The 20,209-nt window shown below is 52.7% G+C and overlaps 1 long non-coding RNA gene across 2 annotated transcripts; it reads left to right on the top strand.

Annotated features, from left to right (window-relative positions):
• Nucleotides 1-15,085: 15,085 nt before the first annotated feature.
• Nucleotides 15,086-17,889, top strand: LOC128101963 (uncharacterized). Of its 2 annotated transcripts, none has more exons than XR_008215263.1 (2): nt 15,086-16,090; nt 17,004-17,889. It is a non-coding gene; the product is annotated as an uncharacterized LOC128101963 (long non-coding RNA). The 2 variants fall into 2 exon arrangements; XR_008215262.1 differs by having other exon boundaries at nt 15,086-16,125.
• Nucleotides 17,890-20,209: the final 2,320 nt, after the last annotated feature.

The following is a 20,209-nucleotide window of genomic DNA, read 5'->3' as shown; positions in this document are numbered from 1 at the left end:
AGAAGAAGAAGAAGAAGAAGAAGAAGAAGAAGAAGAAGAATTATCTGACTCTTAAAAACCAAAAGGTGGGCTGGAGAGATGACTCAGTGGTTAAGAGCACTGGCTGCTCTTGCAGAGGACCTGGGTTCAATTCCCAGCACCCACATGGCAGCTCACACCTGTATGTAACGAGTTCCAAGGCTTCTGACATCCTCACACAGACATACACGCAGGCAAAATACCAATGAACATAAAATAGAAAACCAAAATGCTTGCCCACAGACACACGTGAAAGCCACAGACCCATACAAGCCCCATGGCACATCCAAATATCCATGCAGACCCTCACCCTTGCTCACAGGACTGCCTGCAGGTGGTGGCACACACACCTGCTGTCTCCCACCCTTAACCTGACCCTCCCATCACCCTTTCCACCTTCTGGGACAATGACTCCCTCCTTCCCGATTCCCAGTCTTGGTGTTATCCCTGATTCCTCCCTCATACTCTAATTTATCGGGAAAACCTGCTTCAAAGAGCTGTAGTCTCAGGACATGGTGGCACACACCTTTAATTACAGCACTCTGAAGGCAGAGGCAGACAGATCTCTAAGTTCGAGACCCAGAGAAACCTTGCATTGACCCCTCCCAAGCCCCCTCGAACCCAACAGCTGTAGTCACACCCTCTTTTCACCCTTTCCATGCACTGTCGTGAGTGACAAGAGTATTTCAGGAACCTTATTTTTTGTTTTGCTTTTTGGAGACAGAGGCTCATGTTATCTAGAATATACCTGGCCTTGAACTCAAGCCAGGATTACAGACATGTGCCACCACACCTAGTTCTAATTTCTCCCCATACTCTCTCTACCTTCATGGTCTGTTCTCAGGGCACAGATTGGATGGGGTCTGCAGGGGGGCCTCCCTTTCCTCTCTCCGACTGCTGGTGTTCTGTGGTTTGTAGACCTGTCACTCTGGTCTCTGTCATTATCTTCATGTGGCCTTTTCCTCTGTGTCTCTCTGGCTATTTCCATAGAGGGCCACCAGTCACAGTCAAGTGAGGGCCACCAGACTCTGGGATGGCCTTCTGTTAACCAGTTACATATGTAATGACCCTATTCCCAAATACGGTGTTGGACCCTAACATAATGGGGCACGGGGGAGGCTGGAGGAGTCCATAACAGTCTCTGTGGTGTTAGTTCCGTTTCCAAGGATTTCCCCAACACCATCGCTTCGTCGGTCGCTTTTCTCCTTGCTGTGATGGAATACCGGGCAAAGGCACCTTAGGGATGGAGGAGGGTCCATTTTGGCTCCTGGCTTCAGGGTGCAGTCTGCCATGGTGGAGAGACCGTGGTGGCAGGGATGTGAGGTCATATTTCATGTTCAGTCAGAAGGCAGAGATGGGTGCTGAGATGCAGCCGGCTTTTCTATTCCACAGGGACCCTGGCCCACGGGGTGGCACCACCCCTTTTCAGGGTGAGTCTTCCCCCTTCGGTCAGACCTCTCTAGAGCACCCTCACAGAGGCACCCAGAGGTGCGTCCCCTAGGCGATTCAAGATCCAGTCAGATTGGCAGTGAAGGTGGACAGTCACCTCAAGACGACTGTAGTGACAGTTATCTCAAAGGCCCACACTGGCTGACACACAGACAGCAGGGACCCAGCCCAGCCCCCAGCCCCCAGCCCAGTCTCCAACCCAGTCCCCAGTCCTCAGCCTCCAGCCTGCAGTCCCCAGCCCCCAGCCCCCAGTCCCCAGCCCAGCTCCCAGGCCCCAGGCCCCAGTCCCCAGCCCAGCCCCCAGCCCCCAGCCTCCAGTCCCCAGCCCAGCCCCCAGTCCCCAGCCCAGCCCCCAGCCTCCAGGCCCCAGCCCCCAGTCCAGCCCCCAGCCCCCAGTCCCCAGCCCCCAGCCCCCAGCCTCCAGTCCCCAGCCCCCAGCCCCCAGCCTGCAGTCCCAGCCCCCAGCCCCCAGCCTGCAGTCCCAGCCCCCAGCCTCCAGTCCCCAGCCCCCAGCCCCCAGCCTGCAGTCCCAGCCCCCAGCCCCCAGCCTGCAGTCCCAGCCCCCAGCCCCCAGCCTGCAGTCCCAGCCCCCAGCCCCGCCCCAGCCCCCAGCCTCCAGTCCCCGGCCCCCAGCCTGCAGTCCCCGCCCCCAGCCTGCAATCCCCGCCCCCAGCCCCGCCCCCAGGCCCCAGCCCCCAGTCCCCAGCCTGCAGTCCCCGCCCCCAGCCCCCAGCCCCCAGCCTCCAGCCCAGCCCCCAGTCCCCAGCCCCCAGGCCCCAGCCTCCAGCCCAGCCCCGCCCCCAGCCCCGTCCCCAGCCCCCAGCCCGGTCCCCAACCCCCAGCCCCGCCCCCAGTCCTCAGCCCCGCCCCCAGTCCCCAGCCCCCAGTCCCAGCCCCCAGTACCCAGCCCAGCCCCCAGTCCCCAGTCCCCAGCCTTCAGCCCCCAGGCTCCAGCCTCCTCAGCTCTGGTTTTGCTTTTGCTGTAGTAGATACCCCCACACCATGTAGTAGTTACACTTTTCCTTAAGTCTGTCATTTCTTGTCTGTCTGTCTGTCTTTTGGAATGCAAGTCCCATGAGGAACTGGTTTTGGCTTTGTTCTCTGACTGACTGGCATGCTCCATGAGGTTCTGGGTGGAAGAATGAGGGAATGCCTTGGAAACACACATGAGCATGTGTTCATGTTCACACCACTGCACACATGTGTACAAGCCACATGGCCACACACAAGTTTGTGCTACATGGAAGTACACATGCAAATGAACATTCACACATGCATGAACACAAAGACATACACACATGCACAGATGTACACGTGCACACATAGGCACAGGTGTGCATGCATATGCATCTACATGCATGGATTTTTCAGTCCCTGTTAGTTTTCTTGAGTTGTTGCTTAGAAAGTCATTCTGGTCTTGGTGATATGAAACAAGGCTACCCTGCATGCTCATGAGCCCCGTGGGCTCAGAATGCATCCAGGGCCTCAGCTGAGAGCATCATGTTAAAGGCATCTTCCCTCACCTATCTAGCAGCTAAATGGGGCTGGCTTGAAAGATTGGATGCTCATCAGGTCCTTCTCTCCCTCCCTCCCTCCCTCCCTCCCTCCCTCCCTCCCTCCCTCCCTCCCTCCCTCCCTCCCTCTTTTCTTAGGTTTTGACGTGCTCTCTCTAGGACCTCTCTCATATGGTGGTCTCTGAGCTTACTCTAAGAATGACTGCTGCATGAATAAGTCGGGGACCACATGGCTTCTGTGACGTACTTGAAATACCACGATGACATTTTGGTCACACTCACAAGTGAGCCTCAGCCCACCCACACTCAAGGAGAAGAGGATGTAGATTTTATCTCTTGATCAGGGGACTGTGGAAGAATTTGCAATCATAATTTAAAACAACCACATGTGCACACCCAGGAATGCTCCCCCCCATTGATATACACACTGAACACACTGTGTGCATATATGTAAACATACACCTCTATTCTGAGAGCAGACAAACACATATGTACATGAATCCCATGTAGAACAATCATATAAGCATGCCCAGTCACACACACACACACACACACACACACACACACACACACACACGCACACACACACACAGAGCTGCTGCAGACCCTACCCTAGTGGATACACAGATGATGCCCAAGCCACACATTTTCCTTCCCACCCCAGGCTCCTTCGTGGCTGAGCTGGCCAGGACAGGTGGAGCAGTAGCTAGTGTCAGTTGCACCTCCTCTCCAACCCCTCTCCCTGGCTGGCGGCAGGGGCCTGGCAAGAAAGAAAACAAATAACCTTGCGGAGTTTAAATAAGCAAAGTTTTGTGCAAAGCAGAGGTTAATGTACTTTATTGTTCAATGTCATGTTCCTAGTGGATTGGTGGAGGAAAAATGTGATTAATTGCCCCGAAGCCCAAGGATCTACAATTATTTGGTTGTTGTGAACAAATAAAGGACTTCAGTATCCATCATATTCAAATGAGGCGGCAGAGTAAATGATGGCGGGCCGGGGAGGAACAAACCCGAGGCGCGTTCCTCCAGGATGGAAGGGACTGACTCCTTGTCAACCAGACGCTGGATGGTGGCGGGAGCCGAACCGAACCCGTCAGTCTCTGTACCGCCAGCGAGGGCCGGGCTGACCCCGCAGGGGCCGCCGTTAATTTATGTCACCCTTCGCACATTCCAGCCTGCGTGGGAGGAAGAGCAGGCGCCAATTCCCTAATAAAGACTTGTTTTGCAACGAGGCCGAATTGGGGCGGGGGCACAGATCTTCATTAGCGCCCCTTTCCTGGGCCACGCTCGTTACAGAGCACAGGTACTGGCTAAATGTGTCCGATCATTCATCATGATTTTGCCCTCCACTTTGTCACAGCGTGGGGATTTAAGGAAGATAGATGGTACGAGATGTTGTCTCCTCCGCAGACGCTTTCTGCTCTGGTAAGTGTGTCCGAGGCAGAATTATTTCGCCACTTTATTATTTCCTAGTGAGTGTTTGTCAGAGCGTCGCCTCTTGGAAGGAGCGAGTTGTTTCCTGTCACTCAGGGATGTCGCGGGAGCTGTGATGCTTGGCTGGGTTCACCAGCCAGCTGGAACCCGGGCTGGGTCCCCAGGCAGGGCTGTGGGGGGTCCTAGGAGGCCGGGCTACAGGGTGAATGTCAAATACAACAGAACTGCCAGCGGCGGGCTTTGGGAAAAGGAGGGGCTGGGGGGTTTAGACAAACTGGATTGGGTCAGAGGGAGTCCTGGGGATATTCGTGGGCCCGGTCTGGCTAAAGGCCAGGGTGCTGGGTAGGGAGCTGTTCAAATCAGTGTCCAAAGAGCTGTGTGAGCTTGGCCTTGCACGGAGCCAGCTGGAGAGGGTGTGGGTAAGGCTGAGGCTTCTGGGCCGTGGATAGCCAGAGGGGAGAACAGCTCATCTTGCTGGCACCAGAGGAGCTCTCTGTCCGGACCAGGCAGCAAAGGGCCAAGTGGTGACCCACAGGGCCCGCGGCTGCAGGGCAACGACAGGAAGTTAATGATGAAGACTGGCAGGCTGGGAAGATGGCTAAGTCGGAAAACTGTTTGCTATGCAAGCACAAGGCCCTGAGTTCAGATCCTCAACACCGATGCAAAAAGTCAGGTAGTCTCAGCAGGGAAGAGGTAGAGACAGGAGCCTCCCCGGGACTTGCTGGCTGGTAGGTGAGCTCTGAGTTCAGAGAGAGACCCTGTCTCAAAGCAACAGTGAAGAGCTATTGAGGAAGGTACCTGATGTCAACCTCTAGCTGTCGTGCACATACATGCACTTGTACACACACACACCTGTACACGAGAGCTGAGCACAACCAGAAGCCGGAAGTCCGAGTCCTGCACTTAGATCTTGGAAGACTGGAAAGTGACTTCCTTCCCTACCATTGGGGGACTCTGGCCCCAGGCAGAAGGTGGGACATCTGGGGGTCGTTGGCAGCTCTTTTACTTCTCTTCCTCAGCTGTCCCCATCTAACTGGGAGGCCAGTGACCCTCAGCCACGCCAGCATCTGGGGCACAAGGCTGTGGAGGGCCCTGCCTTTTCTTTGCTCTCCTGCAGGACAGGCTGCTCTGGGCAGTGAGTCCAGAATGAACAGTCCTTGGAGGCCTGGAGAAACCAGGCAAGCTGAGGGGGAGTGAGGCCAGGGACCTGGGAAGGCATGGTGCTTGCCTTTCCATTTCCAACACGTCAATGTCAAAGTTTGTCCCTGCTACCTGCTCAATGTCCCTTCTTTCTCCTCCTCAAAGCATCTCCAGAGATGGACCAAGCATGTAATTTGAGGGTCAGGGAGGCCTGGGCTCAAAACCTTTGCTTGGTATAATGTTTTTGAGCCTCGGTTTCCCCAACTGTTAGAAGGGTACATATTGTAGGTGTTCTTTCAACTTAGGCACTCCTCCAACAAGGTCACACTTCCTAATCCTTTCAAGTGTTGCCACTCCCTGGGGACAAAGCATTCAAACATGTGAGCCAATGGGGGCCACTCTTACTCAAACCGCCACAGTAGGCTATGCTAGCTGGTCGGTGAGCCCCAGGAATCTTCTGTCTTCATCTCTCCAGCATCATGACAAGTGCATGCTGCCATGCCTAGCTTTGATTTTCTTCATGGATTTTGGCAATCAGAACTCAGGGAGCCATGTTACTGAGAGTCCACACCAGACCCAGTGTCTGTCTGTCTGTCTCTCTCTCTCTACCTGAAAGATTGGAATGTAGTTCTCAACTGCTCCTCTGCCTTGCATATTGCCATGCTCCCTATCATAATGATAATGGACTAAACCTCTGAAACTATAAACAAGTCCCCAACTAAGTGCTTTCTCTTATGAGTTTCCTTGATCATAGTGTTTCTTTACAGCAACAGAACAGTGACTTAGACACCTAATTAGTGAGCTCTAGACCAATGAAAGGCCTTGTTTAAAAAAACAGGGTGGTGAGCCAGCAAGATGGCTCAGCAGATAAAGGTGCCTGCTTGCAAGCTTGCTGATCTGAGTTCGATCCCCAGGACCCACATGGTGGAAGGAGAGAACTGACTCCTGCAAGTTGTCCTCTGACTGCAACACACAAGCCATGGCACTTGAGCACCCCCTCCCCACAATAACTAAATAAATAGATAAATGCAATATTTTTTAAGAAAAGATTTTAATAAACCAGGATGGACAGTTTCTGAGCAAAGACACACCCAAGGCTGAGCTCTAGTCTAAACACACAGACACACACACACACAGACACACACACACACACACGTGCGGGTGCTCATGCATGCACACACATTGCACACACAGTGTCTTCCTTGTACCTGCCCACTTTAAGCCTAAACCTTGAACTTGCTATTCCTTTCCTGGCCCAGCACCACCACACCCACCACCATCACTGACACTACAGCATCTGAACCTGCCGTTTAATGCTCTCCCTACCTTCATCTCCTCATCTGTGCAGTAGGGATGGTGGAGGTGGCATCGCTGTTACAGATGGGCCTTTCTCAAGGACAGCAGTCCCAATGCTCTGACCCCATGTACTCTTCCTGTGAGATGATGGCAGTATTCCCTCCTAAACTCCAGTGCACTTTGGTTACTGCCTGGACTATAAATGCTCACAGCTAGATCATAAAATGCCACACACTTTTGTTCGGCTCCTTAAGGGTCCCTCTCTGGAATCCATGACCAAACCCAGAGAAAGTCCATCACTCATGTCCTGTGCAGTCGGTGCCAACCTGCCCACCATGGGAACGCACCACGTTGACAAAGGTCTCCAGGGGATACCCCATGGAGCTGAATGGAACCTGCCAAGGCCTTGAGCATAGTAAATTCTCAGGGCCATCTTCAGACGTGACAGTTGGGAGGCTTGCCACCCAGCCAAAGATAGTTGAGATGCCAGTGCCATAGAGTCCTCGTGAGAAAACGAAGTGAGCCAGTTTGTCATGACAATGGACCACACAAGTGGCTTCAACCAGACATTTGTGTCCCAAATTCCTGGAGGCTGCGGGTCTGAGAGGAGAGGGTCAGTGTAGACAGTTCCTTCTGAGACCTCTCCCTATGGCTGGGACTAGCTACATCCTTCTCCCAGCTCTCCCACAGTCCCCTTCTGGATATGTCCTTACCTCCTTTTCATTTTAAGAGAGCGATGTTGGATTAGGCACCACCCCAATGGCCTTATTTTAAAGTCACTCCTACTTTAAAGACACGAGTGTGGTTACAGTCCCATCCTGAGAAATCAGAGTCCAGATGTCCACACACAACTGCAGCAGGGGACAGTTTAGCTGGTAACACAGACAGTTTATGGAACACTCTGAATAGCCCTGCTTATGGAAAGCCCTCAGTCAGTGTCGGCCAACGTCCCCATGCTCACTGCCACCCCACTGACCTCATGCCCCCCCCACTGTAGCTCTGAGGAACTGTCTGAGGCCCCCAGGCCGCCTTTCAGCCTGTGCCTTCTGCCTGAGGTGCCCGCTCTTGGTCTCCATTCACCCCAGTCCTTCCCGTCTTGGGAGGCCAGCCCTCGTCCTCCCTGGATTAAAGGGCTCCAGCAGCCTGTGTCTGCGGGCCTGTCTGACAGCCCTCCAGCCTAATGGGGATGGGAAGACTTGGCACTGTAGCTTTCAATCTCAGTTTTTGTTTTGTTTTACAATATAGACATCGGGTGCATTTTCCTTTCTGGTTATAAAAATGGTGGGTTCTTAGTTTGTAAAACCTGTACAGCACACTTTCTTTTAAAAAGAAAACAAAAAAAAAATCATCTTAAACTAATATACTGAGATTTGTTTTGTTTTTGAGACAGGTTTCATGTAGCTCAGGCTGGTCTGGTTGAACTTGAATCCTGCCCCCACCTTTCAGGTATTGGGATTTCAGGCAGGCAGCTTCACTCCTAGTTTAAGGGGTGCCTGGGATCAAACCCAGGACTTCATGTCTGTTAGGTAAGCAGTTTACCAACTGAGCTATATCCCCAGCCATGGTGGATGAGTTTTAATGTCATAGCTTATGTCTCTCCGGAATTGTTCATAGGTGTGAAATGTGTACGATGCTCTTTCCCTTGATCCCAGGGTAGCAGACTGTAGCTCGCACCCCACACTTAACGGCACAGTGCCAAGTAGAGAGGAATTGTATTAAACATATATGTTCATTTACAGTGTGCATCCTGAAAAGCACACGCATTTTAGAAGCAAAAAAATATGACATGGTCGAGGAGACGGCACAGAAAGTGAAAGTGCTTGTTGTGAGATGTTTGCACTGTGTGAAGACGTGTCACTGTGACTGGTTTAATAAAGAGCTGAATGGCCAATAGCTAGGCAGGTGGTATAGACAGGACTTCGGGGCAGAGAGAAAGGCAGTAGGAGATAAATCTAGGTGCGTGTCAGATGCCAATGAGATGTGGAGGGTCAGACACACAAAATGAAAGAAAAGTGAAAACCCACAAACGAAACATAGATTAATATAAATGGGTTAATTTAATTTATAAGAGCTAGTGGGACAAGTCTAATCTAAGGCCAAGCTCTCATAATTAATAAGTCTCTGTGTAGTTATTTGGGAGCTGGCTGGTGGGACAGAAAAAGACTCGTTACAAGCACTGGCTACCTGAACCTGAGCCCCAAGTTCAACCCCAGAACTCGTGGGAAAATCCAGATGCTGCGTCAGGCATCCATAATCCCAGAGTTCCTATGTGGGAAAGACAGCAGAGACAACAGAATCAGCTGGAATCGCTAAGGTCAGCCAAGCCTTGAGTACTTCATACAGCAGCAGAAGTGAGAGACCCTGCCTCAACCGGGTGGGAGCACCAACTTCTAAACACTGCCGTCTGACTTCCACACGTGTGTGTGCACAGCCACACTCACACAGATAGCACCCACAAGAGCAAGGAGGAGAGGAAGAAAGGGCGGGCTACATACTACAAAAGAGAGTCTATGAGTTCTATGCTTGGGATAGGGTTGTTTTATTTTAGGACCTGGAATCTTGCTGTGTCGGCCAGATAATCTTGAGCTCCCATGCTCAAAAGACCTCCTGCTGCAGTCTCCCAAATATCCAAGATGATAAGCACCTGTCTCATGAATACTGTTTTATGGTCTTTGTTTAACCAAGCTTGTCCATCATTCCACATCAACAAGTGAATGGTGCTGCTGTGGATTTTAGTGGCTGCATAGTATTGCTTCACACTGATGTCTCACGGTAAAGTCATTCCCTAGCTACTGTGCAGGGCAACAAGTCTCCAGCAAAGTGGCTGCGGGAATAGTTGGTGTGGATTCATCTCTCAGTAGTGACAGGCTGTGAGCCTGAAGCCCCCGCATCCCCTGAGACTTTGCCACCATGCAGTTAGACTGAGCTTCTCTAAGCTCCCAACCCCCGGATGGCCCAGGCCCCCACTCTTTCATCCCCACCGTACCCTCTGCTCCTTGGTTCTTGGCTGTCATTTGGTCTTCATACGCAAGCTCTCTCTCACCTCAGGGCCTCTGCACAGCCTTCCACCATCGTCAGCCCACTCGCTGCTCACACACCCTCTCCAGGAAGGCTTCTGTGACTTAGTCCTCCTCAGGTGAGCTCCTCTGATCTTTCTTGGGACACTTAGGCTTACCATTAGGGTAAACCAGGAAATTACCAGTAGTTAATCATTCTGAAATTACACAGTAGGCCATTTCTGATGGTTAACCGAATATAGACCCATCACACCACCCCTTCAGTGTTGAGTGATGACATTTGAGACAGGGACCTGTCAGCAATGCTCACTGTGGCACTATCCCAGCCCTGTACCCAAACTTAGACTGCCTCATCTGTCGATATTAATGAATAAATGAATAAAGAAGCTTCAAGTCAGATTGAACTTGATGTGGTAAGTGCCTTAGCACAGTCTATGCCAGTGTGGGGGAGGGTCACCTGCTTCCATTTGGCACTAGTCAAGGAGAACAGAGACATGAACAGAGTGGGGGTTGAGGCTGGGTGCACATCACTGGCCACAGTGGCTGGCTCCAGCTGCTGCAATCTCCAACCTAGTTTCTCTAGGACTGTGCCCAGTCTCACTTTGAAGTGGCCAATAGCAGCTGGGCTCCTCTAGATGGAGAGACCGACATGGTGAGATGTCTAGGTGCTGCCTCTCACCAGTCTCTTCCTCCGACTTGGTGGTCCAGGCTTGTAGCTGGTGCACTGTGTACCCATGGCCACACGGTGGCAGTGTTGGCGCCGACTGGGCTCTGGGAGGCACAGGAAGCCTCAGCCAGCTCCTGCAAGATGCCTTCAGAGGCCGCTGGGTAGTGTGCATGCTGCGTGCACAAAAGGGTACGTGTGCTGGGTGGTATTTGAGGGTGCCCCCGTGTCTGTAATTATAGAAGGAGAAGTCTGGAGGGGTCTGTGTACATAGGCACACATGCACGCTTGGCTGTCTGAATGTGGTATTTGTGCCTCCGTGGGTGTTTTTAACAGTGTGTCTTTGTGTCTTTGAATCTGTGTAACTATATGAGATAAGGATGCTCACAGGGGGAGAGTGTTTGGTGTGCAAAAACATCATGGTGCTGATGTGCACATGTGGGGTAAGTGTGTTTCTGGAAGAGAGGAGCTGACAGCTTGAGGTTGTGTATATCTGGCTGTTGGTCTACACCAGTACCAGGGACTCCTGGAGCTCTGTCTCCCCCTGCCTGGAACCCTGTCCTCCATAGACAGCTGTTCTGATTCTGACTCTCAGGGCCTCAAGCTGGGGCCTCACTGGCTGCAAATGACCTAAGATGCTCTGCCCCCACCTTCCCTGCCCACATCTCTCCCTGGGCCCCCTCCCTCCAGCCACTGACACCCGCAATAGCAGAGCTTCACCTCCCACAGCTTCACGACTCATAGTACACATAGTGGGGTGACAGACTCCAGTTGGCATGCAACAGGGCCTACTCCAGTTCCCCAACCTGGAGAAGAGACACCATACCCTTGTCACTAGAGTCCTGGGTGGTCCCACAGAGCTGATCTCAGTTGTGTGGCCATGTGCCTTATCTTACTTGGTGGTGCCTGTCTCCTCCTACCTCAAAGTGGGACTGACTCTCAAAGTCTGTGGCCCAAACCTTGGAAGGATGTGGGGACGCCACTAGCTCCTTCTCCTGGTCCCATTGCTTACCCTGTGCAGTCAGATCACAGCTCCCTCCCAGCCTACTCCCTCCCCCTGCCAGGCGAGGGCCAACAGTGGCACGTCTGGCCACGTCTGGACACCCTTCCCCCCGTGGTTATTAATAATTGGGTATTAGGCAAGAGGCACTATTGATTGTGGCGCGGGCAGCTCCAGGTCGAGGTAATTTATGGAAACACCGGTGTCCCTGGTGATAAATAATGAGGTGATCGTGAGGATGGGTCACTAGTGAGTGGCCTCCACCCTCTACCCTGTCCACTGACACACTAGCTCATAAATGGAGGAGGGAGCGAGCGACCCAGCAAGTGGAAAGACAAAGGACGCTTTGGTGATGTGAGCCTCCAGAAGACAAGGGGAAGCAGAGACATGGCTCTGTGGGTCCAGGTGGCAGGAGCTGGTGGGAAATGGCAGGCAGGGCATGGGAGGGAAACCGTGGGGACAAGGAGACATAGGGAGAGATGGAGTGGGAGAGGGATGAAAGAAGGCAGGGGAGGCTGAAAAGAAAAGCTCTGAGCTGGGCAGGGTGGGGACAGCAAGGACAGAGACAAAGAAAGAGGACTTGAGCAGTGGAGGCCAGCCGCTCCCAGAGAGGACCGTGCACAGGACCTGTGAATTCTCTTGATTGTCACTCCAGCCCCTGGAGAGCTGCCAGGCCTGTGTGCTCTGGAGACAGACTTTGAATCTTCTGGGCCCTGCTGTGTAACCTTAAACAGGTCACTTCCTCTTGACGAGGGACCCTCATCTGCCCAGCTGGGAGAGGGAACCTTCAACATCCATGCACTTGGGACCGAGCGCCAGGCCTCAGAGTGTGCAGGTCAGTTCGTAACGGTGGCATGTGGTGCTGATGGAGTCATACATGGGACTCTGACTCTACTCAGGGAATGGAATGCCCAGTTAGTCACCAACAAGCCAGGGCAATGAGACAGAGCAGCAGGCTGAGCGGCTTCAGGAGACTCCCACAGAGGGGAGGTGTGATTTGAGCAGGTGGGAGAGGCATTCCTAGGGGTGGAAACATGATGCCATGATAATGTTTCCAAGGCCGAAGGAAGGCCACCTGGGACCCACTCACCCCTACACTCAGACACAGAGCCACAGCTTTAACTTGGTTATCTCTAAGGCTAAAGAACTCACTACCGCTCCTGAGGAAACCTAATTCTGAGAACGTCCTTTCTCACAATTACCCTTCAGCCTCTCCCTCCTTTGCCCACTCTCACCCCCACATTCTGATCATCAGGTAGTCACGCGTGGCTGCTGTAGACAATGCTTCTACTATGGCTGGTCATCCTGTCTTGGGCAGAGGTAGGGATGGGGACTTTCTTCTCTCTGGATCCACAGTGCTCACTTTTGGCAACCCAGAGCCTGGGGCTTCTTAGAAAGGTGCCAGGTGCTGCCTCTCTTCCCATGCCCGCCATCTTCTCTGGGTGGAAAAGAGTACCAAGGCCAGTCTGTAGGCTGACCTGAGGAGGACACCCATTCTGTGTCCCCTGGGCAGTGTCTTGACCCTGCTGCCTACTGATGAGGTGACTGTGCACAGGGTCCCAGTGTCCTCTAGGATCCCAAAGTCGTGTGCAAGGTGTCTAGAACCGGAGGAAACTGCATATGGTTCTACTCCCAGGGTTCCTCCCCCACTGCCTTGCCCTACACTCCCTGAGTAGCCTAGCTTTCTCCTTCGTGTCTGGGACTCATGCTTAAGAGCCCACAGTGATCTTGACATGGCTCTGTGCCCTGGTTCTGAGCCACACTGCTCAGCATCCCGCTCACGCCCGACCCTATCCTGACCCTATGGGATTCTCCCACACTCACACCAGGGAGTAGGCGCTCAGGGCCATCATGTCGGTACCGCCCTGCATCCATGCATCTCTCGTGTCCCTTTGTGTGGGGGTTTGCTTCCAGCGGCTTCTCATCCCCTCTCAGCTTTGCATCTTGACCTTCACCCTGGAGGTCAAGGCTCAGGCCCATCTGATAGAGGCTCTTCTTGGCAACTGCTCTCCTAGGATTATGGCTTCCTATTAGGGGCTTCTAGACCATTCCTTGCTGTCCAATTCTAGAATCTTCATCGAGCTATTAAACTCAACCAGTACTACTACCATTCCTGAACTCAGCAGTTAATTAACATTTTGCTTTGTCTCCCATTTTATAGCTACCCAAGGGGGTGGAGCTGAGAGGATGATGTCGTGGCCATATACCCTGGGTACCATCTTATAAAGGATGAACCTAGGCAATTGTTAGAAAGCACTGAATCTCTTGCTCATGGGGACTGGGGTATCCTGTAGGGAGCGGATGGGCTCAGAGGCCTTCGACCCTCTACCTGTGTGGACTTGAGAGCAGGTATGAGACAGACACCAGCTTGATTCGTTAAGGACAAGTGAGGAAGGTCTACACACCCTGTAGGGAGGTGGGTAAGTGGATGGATCTACGCAGCTAGAGGCCCTGCCCCCTTGGAGTCAGGACAGCCATCAGGGCTGGAAACAGTCTGTGGGGTCAGCAGGGCAGACCCCGGGTTCAGGATGCTGGAGAGGATGCCCTCCTGGGTATTTGTTGCATCTGAGTGTCCAGCCCAGAGCCACCGGGCTTGACAGAGTCTGACACCAGCAGACAGGGAGGCGATGAGCTGGGGCCGAGAGGAAGGTGTGAGGAGGGAAGCGGAGGCCATATGAAAAGGCTGGAGACTTGTGGAGCTGTGAGGAGGGACATCCATCAGAGCCTCCAGGTGAGCCGAAGAGACCTGTCAGCAGTCTGTGGTTGGGGAAGAGGAAGCATGGACATAGATATCAGTTAGGGGATCTGTGTGTGCCTTCCTCTCCAAATATTCCTCTAATGCTAGCAAGGCTGAGATTGCTTGCTTCTGACAAGGGCAGGCAGGGGTGAGCCAAACCCTGGTGCTCTGCCATTGAACTTAACACCGGCCCTCCTACAGATCTTTTAGACGCTCCCCTGGTCTGTACTCGTGAGACAAAATGGGGCTCCTGAGGGTCCCCCAGAGCCCTTTCTGGTTCCCCATAAATCAGAGTCATCCCAGGGACTTGCCCCCTTGTCTTCTCAAGGCCACCTGGCTGATGACAGAGGCAGGGAGGCTTCGCAGCAGGTGTGTGGGACTCTGCTCTGGGTCCTGCAGCCCAGCTTGGTGGTCCCTGGCACATCAGAGATTCCTTCTCCTCAGTTTGCTGGCCCTCCCTTCCTTGAAGCCTGTGCAGCCAGCTCCCCAGCACCCCCCAAGTCTCCCAAGCCCCCCGCCCCAGCCCTCTACTGTGTCCCTGTATAGTTGCTCTCCAGAACACCTGTCTGTCCCTCTCCTGCAGAAGAGCTGTGGCAAGCTGTTGTCCTATGCAGGGCCTGGCTCCAAGGAGGCCCTTGGTCACTGGTCACTCTGGTCACCGTGGGTTGAATGCTGAAAGAACAAACAGGATACCTAAGGCCCTCCAGGCCAGGTTGGACTTGGGGGAAGTGGCTGAGCCGCTGCTGCTGGTGGTGGGTCCCAACGCCCCTCCCAGGCCCTCGGCACCCCCCCCCCCCCCCCCCCCAACGGCTTTGTTCCCGACCTCAAACCACAGGGAGAATAAAGTTTGTGAAATATTAGTTTAATAAGACATGCGACTACTATTAAGGATCCAAGGGTTCTTATTTATTATTCATGGGGCCGTGTGATTTAGGGGCGAGTGGGTCCACAGAGGCTCTGCTTGGCCGCCTCTCCCGCAGCCAACCCTCCCAGCTGCACTGGTTTCCATCATCCTCTCCTCCTACACTTGCTCACACTGCAGTGCTCACAGGGACCCCCCACCTCACCAGGTGTGGAGTGGAGGACAAGGTGGTCGCAGTTCTCCCCTGGCTGCCTGCCCTGGGCCCTGCTCTGTGGGAGTCTCTGAAAGGAGAAGGTCGTGGCTGCCCAAGTCCGGCCTGCGGAGGAGACCCTCAGCGTTGTAGCAGGCCGAGGGGCGGTCCCTTTTCTGTCTCCTCTTAAGGGTCCTGGGACCTCTGAGAGTTAGGTAGGCGAGTCAGGCCTAGAGCAGATAGAGAGAGTCAGGAGGGGACTAGGTTATACCTGCGCTAACTTGCTGTGTGACATTGACAGGTGTCTTGCCTTCTCTGTCTCAGGCTTCCTCTAAAATCAGAGCCCGGGTGGATCATCTAAAAGTTTCTCAGCAGGAAGGAAATGGGCAGGTGTCTTGTGTGTCGTGTACAATATCTTCCTAGACGCACAAAATCCGTCATGGCATCTCAGTGCCGCCAAATTTCCTCTTCTGTGACTTCATAGTCAGCTTCTTCTCTTCCCCCAAACGCAGACCCTCGGTCCTGGCTTCTTTGGTCATACGTTAGAGTTGCTCGCTCTTGAACTTTGTAGTAGTAAAGTCACGTACCTTATACAACACGTGGTTGTCAACAGTTTCCTCCTTTTCCATTGTTGAGCAACACTCCACGGGTGTGATTGGCAAGCTGTGAATCCATCCACCACCGTGATCACGCAGGCGTCCGGTGTTTGGTGCTCATGAATGACAGCTTCCAGGAGTGTCTGCAGCCTCTTGGATTCTATTTCCCTTGGGTAAATATTTATGAATGAACTTGCTAAGTCAAAAGGTAAGTACTTTTTGTTGTTTAATGTTTGGTTTGTATATTTCTCTGCATTACTAAGGCCCACAGCCCTGACTATCACTCTACCATGGAGCTATCTACTGGTACCCATGCTTGTTACTTTTAAAGAGTCCTTTTTATTTTTATTTGTGTGTATGTTTGTCTACATGTTTATGCCTCATGTGTGTGGTTCCCTAAGAAATCCAGAAAGGGTCATCTGATCCCCAGGAGCTGGAGTTAAAGGCGGGTGACCCGGCGTGGATGCTGGGAAATGAACTGTTCTGTGGAAGAGCAACATGCACTCCTTACCACTGACCCATCTTCGACACTCTGTGCTGGACTCCCCAGCCCTTGTAAGTTGCAAGGGCTGCGGAGGTGGCTCAGTGTTTAAGAGCACTGACTGCTCTTGCAGAGGACCAGGTTCAGTTCCTAGCTACCATGTGGTGACTCACAACCATCTGTAACTCCAGTTCCCAGGGATCTGGTGCCCTCTTCTGGCCTCTATGAGCATCTGCAGTCATGTCCATTTAACCACACACAGACATATACACAATTTTAAAATAATAAAAATAAATCTCTATATATGTATGTATATGTGTGTGTGTATATATTGAAACATTACGCAAATCATTGTATTTACAGTCTCATCAGCAAAACTTAGAGCTCTGTGAGTGCTCCACATCCTTGCCAACACTTGATAATGTTGGACTTTTTAATTTTATCCACTCTATTGGGTGCATTGGTACTTCGTGTGATTTTAACTTGTGATTTGCTAAAGCTACTGGTCACTCTTGTGATTTGAGGGAATTTCTGTATTTTCTTTTGTGATCTGTTATTTCCTGTTTTGGTTCCTGTTTTAGTTTTAGTTTTGCTTTTATTCACAGGATATATTTACACACAAAGACTGAAAGCCGGAGGCAGGGAGACGTCTCAGTGGGTAAAGAGCTGGCCCTGAGAACCTTGTGAGCTGAGTTTGGATCCACAGAACTTGCGGAAAGCTGGGCGCAGGTGCACAAACGCTCCTGCAGTGAGTCGGGAGCAGAGACAGCGACACCCTGGAAGCGAGCAGGCCCGCTATCCTGCTCGCACACCCGAGACTGCTCCAGCCCCGGTGAGGACCGACACCCGAGACAGCCTTCTCATGCGCAGGCCTGAACTGTACCCATCGCACACAGAGCACACAGGAGTGGGAGCCCTGATAGACGTGTAAATGGTGAAGTTTAAAAATTGTAGCATGCCGAAGTCTGGTTTTTGATAAGTAAGTTCTAACTGAAGTTCCAGTTTCTGTTTACAGACTCTGTGTCTTGTGGGCTCTCAGCTGATCTTTGCTCCGCGTTGTGAGTCCGTTTTCTTGTAGAAGTGTATAGTTCAAGTGTTATGATCCATTGTAGACTGACCGTTGTGTGTGGTGTGAAGCAGGGGTGAGCTTTTCTGTTCGCTTTTGATTCTGTTTCTTTGTTCGATCGTCCAGTTGTCCAGTGTGATTGAAGATTTTGCTTTTTACAGTGAGTACGCAAACAGAGGCAAGAAAGAAAGACAGGAAGGTAGGAAGGGAGGACAGTGGGGAAAGGGAAGGGGTGAGAGAGACGGACAGACAGGGTGAGGGAGGAAGAGTAGGTGAGAGAACAGGCCCTCTGGGTACTGGTCTGTCTTGGACTTGCCTTTCCTTTCCCAAGCGTCTGCCTTCATGCCAGGTCCCACGATCCTGAGTACATCACCTGTACAGTGAGTTTTAAAACCAGGCAGAATAAAGTCAATGCTTCCTTTTAATATTGACTGGGTTATTGTTGGTCCTCTGCTTCCTCATATCAGTTTGAGAATCAACTTGCCAATGACTCATAGAAAGTCTATTTGATATCTTGGTTGGGACCCAAGTTTTCCATAACTCACACTGGGTGGGCCTTGGGAGGCTCTCTGTCCCCATGTCTGGCCACCCCCAACTACCTTTTCTGCCAGTATTCCTCTGAAGATGAAGTCCTTCCCAGCAGACCAGAGGGTGAAGCTGAGGGTCTAAAAGCCAAACTCATCCCCGAGCCTGGCGTGAGAGAGCTCAGCCTGGTCCTGGGGTCCTCCACACCTGTGAGGCAGCTGTAGAGGACCCGTGTGTCACTAAAATATTGATGATTGAAATGTGATGCCTGAGGTTCAGCTCAAAATAACAGAGAGTGAGCGGTATATACAAGCAAAATTGGTCATGAGCTAAGCATGGGACTTGGGCGTGGGCACAGAGGACTCATAATACCACTCACCCCATCCTGAACACTCATGGCATTTTATGACGACACTTACGACAAACATTCTTTATTTCTCCCCCAGCCTCGCCTGGACCCCACTGCACTCTGGTTAATGACATTCTCTTTGCCATCTGCAGCTTCTCCGGTGGCTGCTCATCCCTGTGCACCCTGGAGCAGATCCCGCTGCGCAGGTGGCCGTGGCCAGGCTGCCCCTGATGCGGGGTTGACAGGTGGGTTTCCACCTCACCTTAAATGATTTCTGAGATGATTGACCTCCAACAGCTGCCACCTGCAACCCCAGGCAGGGCCCTGGGCCAGCCCAGCAGCAATGGAGGGCTGGATGGAGAGAGAAGACTGAGCTGAGGGCAGAGGGGAAGACCATGGGGGACTTCAGAGGCCACTGCAAGACCTGGGCTCAGCTCCAAGTGGAGGGTACATCAGGGAAGCCAACTGTCCCTTAAGTGTGGGAAGACGCCGGCAGCTGCTGTGAAGGGGACAGCATGAAGCAGAGAACACTAGGAGGCTGCTGTGGCCACCAAAATCTACACGACATGGGCTTGCCCTGGGCTGGTGGCAGCGGAGGTGGTCAAAACGGCCTGGCAGGACACACAGGGTGTCATGGACAGCTTCCTCACAGGTGGGATTTGGGTTGAGAGGGAAGTAGGCGGAGTCGGCAATGGTGCTAAGGGCAGGCTGGAGCAGTGGGTGAAGAGTTGACACCTGCCAGGCCAGGGACTACGGGAACAGCAGAGAGTCAGGATCATGGTGTGGCTGTGTTAAACATGTGGCTTGTCCTTACAAAACTCACACAGGAATGTAATGGCCATTGTACCAGTGTGAAAGGGCAGTGCACCCCAGGGGTGACCAGGGTCCTGTATGTTCTGAAGCAGCCGCTGGGGAGGTGTTAGCTACCGTGGGAGTGGGTTTCTTGTGGAATCTGTGGGTTCTGCCCGTGTGACCTCTCTGTCCTTCCCCTCATGGCAAGCTACGTTACGACAGCATAGGGCCCTTCACCAAATGCACCATACTCTTGCATGCCCCAGTCTCCAGAGCCAGGAGCTAAAGAACCTTCTGTTGTTTATAAACGACTGAGCCTGTGGTGCTCTGTTACAGCAGAACACCGATTGAGATGGTCACGTGGTCTCTTGCGTGGACAAGGACACACAGGAGCCCAGCGTGTAGGAGCCAGTGCTGGGGACTGAGGCCAGCAGTCTGTTCTAGGATGGGGTTGAAAGCTCACTGGGTAGTGACAGCAACAAGACAGCGTGTCCAAAGCTTGATCCGTAAGCTTGTGAGTGACTTAACGAGAAGGGTCCCCTGCACTCCCAGCCCCCTCCCACCACCCACCCCACCACTGCGCTCCCCCAGCACTGCGCTCCCCCACAGGGTGCTGCCTCCACTTGGCCATCAGTCCCTGTTCTGTCCCACTCTGTCCAAGGCCCCACCCACCTTCTTCTGTGAGCACGTTGCTCATTCACCTCACAGTGCCAGCTTTCATCCCTCTGGAGCCTATTTGTCTTTTCACCAAAACTCACTTCTCGGTCAACTTTCTTAAAAACAGTTCCCATGTGCTACCCTGTGAGCCCACACCCTGGTGAGGGCAATGTGGGGGGTGCAGGTGCTGCTCCCGAGCTGCTTTCAAAAGAGGGAGACCTTCCTAGACAAAGGATGCTTACAGAAAAGCCAGCCAACCATGCTTCGCTGATGGAGCCCCTCACCCACGGCATCCTGACATTCCTTCTTGTCTCTCCGTGTGGGGATACCTAAAAAGATGGGGCACCTGTCTCAAATGGACAAGGATGGGCAGAGTAATAGGGTATCTGCTTAGGCTGCTCACCCACACGCACACACATCCC

This window comes from Peromyscus californicus, unplaced genomic scaffold (genome assembly GCF_007827085.1).
Source record: "Peromyscus californicus insignis strain IS unplaced genomic scaffold, ASM782708v3 Scaffold_7__1_contigs__length_154581171, whole genome shotgun sequence".
NCBI lineage: Eukaryota > Metazoa > Chordata > Mammalia > Rodentia > Cricetidae > Peromyscus > Peromyscus californicus.
The sequence above is the reverse complement of the archived record's forward strand: the minus strand, read 5'-3'. Positions and strand labels throughout refer to the sequence as shown.